Source organism: Rhopilema esculentum, chromosome 14, assembly GCF_057945365.1.
Source record: "Rhopilema esculentum isolate cy_ngs chromosome 14, ASM5794536v1, whole genome shotgun sequence".
Classification (NCBI taxonomy): domain Eukaryota; kingdom Metazoa; phylum Cnidaria; class Scyphozoa; order Rhizostomeae; family Rhizostomatidae; genus Rhopilema; species Rhopilema esculentum.
In genome coordinates this window covers 9,848,113-9,851,155 of record NC_142828.1, presented here as the reverse complement: position 1 = coordinate 9,851,155, position 3,043 = coordinate 9,848,113, and positions in this window count along the sequence as shown.

Here is a 3,043-nt window from a genome sequence, read left to right as displayed (position 1 = left end):
TCAACAATGCCCATAGTGATCACAACATTGCGCTTAACACGTCGCATGGGTTACTATTCTGGCCACGTGAAGTCCACATGGTTGGGTTGGGTCTGAAGCTAACGTTTCTCACAAGGCCGTCGCTAGCTACTGTGCTCCAGGGGGAGGTGGGGTTGGTTTCTGGTCCCATTTGCCGAGAAAGTTGACGGACCATCCTTTATTTGCCGACAAGTTTGAAAATTTTGCGACTAAGCATCCCTAGATGGCAAAAACGGAGTATTTGCAACGGAGTTTTTTCATGGGGGATGATACACCTCTCAAGCCCCCTGTTCCTGTAGAAGTTGTAGCTGATTAACCACCTTTTTTGTTTTTTAAACATTTTTAATCGTAATATTTTAGTAACCTCTTGGTTTCCAACGAGCCACACTTAACAATCCATTTCTCCCGTCTGTTTTCAAACGATGGTGCCCCCGGACACCAATAAGTTTATTCTTCCTACAGTTTTGTTTAGCCTGGATCCCACTCAAGGACCGTTCTTTGGGTAAGGCCCACGAGAAAGATCCCTTGCCACTGGATTTGTCTGCCTAACAAAGGGTTTAGCTTTCATTTGTTCAAAGTAATTTTTATAGCAAAAACGAAATCTCTTCTCTTTTCATCTAGGTTTGTAAAGTGTATAAGACGTTAAGCTGATTGATGACGTATAAGACGAGGTGCTGGATCAGCAGTGAGCCTTATTGAATCTGTGAATATCTTTTTGTCCAATTAATCTTTCTGCTTTCACGCTTATTATGCCTCCATTATCTTTCTGTTCCTGAATACCCTAAGAAAGAATGCTTCTGGCTGAGAAATTTCAACAAACTTGAATTTTACAATTGACCACCTGGCTGGGTATGTCAACATTATTGCTAGAATACTATTTTATCGATTAAAAGTTCAATGCCATAGAAATAGCCTTTCTTTAAAGGCATTTGACACAGGTAAAAGTGGCTAACAGCCACTCGACCATGAGCGGTTGACCAATCAAATTGCACAGAGAGAAAAACACGTGAACAGTTTCCATCTTTCTGCAAATCGGTGAAATCATAGAGCAGCGCGCAGTGGTTTCACGTGAGCGGTTTTCAATACCTTTCTTATGCGCGTGCTCTATGCATGTCAAATGCCTTTAAAGGAAATTTCCTGTTCTTTTGTTTTTCTGCAGTCCAAATGAAATTAAGAAAGTGTTATTACTCAATTCCATGAAAACTTGAGAAACCTTCAGTACTGATTATTCTCTAATTTTGTCGCAAAAAAGTGTAGTTGGACCAGGATAGTATCTATTGTCAACTGAACTGAAAAGATTGGTGAAGGGCATATTTCTTCTCCTACACCTGCCAATAATAAGAAAAGGCGTTTCACAACAGAAACAAAATTTCTGATGTGACAGACAGCCATAGTGGCAGGTTTATTCCGAAGCACCTGAAACTTTTTCGCTTATTCAAGGATTTACGGCGCTTATTCAAGGATTTACGGTATTGTGGAACGACCATCATCCTACAACCTCTTGAAACTCTCCAAGAAACTTGTTGAGCAATCGCGGTATTTGAGAACACCCATGAGAATGATAAAGTGTTAAACATTTTTATGGCACACCCACGTTTTACAATTGCATTACTCCTGATAATTTAATTGAGGAATAGGTTTATTGTTAGTTTATTTTGAATTTAATCTCTATTACTACTGCTTTAATGCTGCTAATATTGAGAAGAAGTACGCATGAGACTTATATGGGGCGATATGGGGCGATATGGGGCGATATGGGGCGAAACCGGTCTACAGCCGACTGTTTGAGGTGTCAGTGGCTTTCTTTACTTCACACTAATATTGATAATGTTTCTGTATCTATCAAACACCTCAAGAGAATGCTTTCGGCAAGGTGCCCTAGCAATATTATTGTGTGAGGTGGAAAACAATTTTATGTTAAAGCTAAACGGGCATACCCAACATGATGCTTTATGCTAGGTAGAGAGAGCTTCGAGGAAACTTGTTGTAAATCTTTTTCGAATATTGTGTTGAATTTTAAACACATGTTCATTAAAAATCACAGGTTGCTTCCAGCTACTACGTCAATCTAACCTTTTGTGTACGAAGTATGAGTACACTGTGTGGGTGGGTCGAAGGGAACGCATAGATACTTTGCTGTGCTAGCGTTGTGCTAAAGCATAATCATTAAAGGCTCTTGGGCAATCGGCCTGCTCAGCGGCAGCTGTCTTGAGAAATTGACTGTTTTGTATTTTCATGCAGTATGATATTAGGCCGGTTTTGAAAATATAGTCACGAAGCATGCCGGTTGATTGCATCTTTGTATGAAATAAATGCAAAATAACTAGAACAAAAGCCTTGGCTTTTTCTTTTAGCACTTTTTTCAGAACCGCATCTACTTCAGCATTAGCATGGAGATTTTACAAATAGAGAAGATTTTTGAAGGCTACAGTCCGCCCGCAGGTATCTTCTACATGCAAGGTAAACGTCAATTTGTTGGCAAATATTGGTGCTCGCTTGAACAAATCATGAAAAAGCGAGTGCCATCATGACGTAATAATTCCCCTTGATTTCGCAAGAATCGTTCGATTTTCCGAATCAATCCGACCGCACAATAAGGCCGCGCTTTCATGGTGGTGTTATTCAAATTATAGCCTTTATAGGCATTTGTGTGTTGGTCTAAGCATGGTTGATCAGCTTTCAAGAGGATTCCCTTAATTTTAGAGCCATGTGGACAAGACGAGAACTTGTAACACGATTATGTTCACGTGAAATACGATGACACGTGGGGACAACTCCCCCTTTTCTCTTCTTACGCCATCGACCCATTCTGTGCCCAGACATTGCATGGTCTAAAAAGGAATCAAACCATTTCTTGTAGGACGTACGGTGGTATTGCATCAGTCATTGCATTTGCAACTACTTTGAAAGTATCTTTCAATTTTTCGAAATCTCAATTTGTAGCTTTTTGCTTCGTCTATTACACACAAAATTCCAAAGCATTAACAAAGGAGAAATAAAAAGCTCTGTAGTGCAAAATAATCAA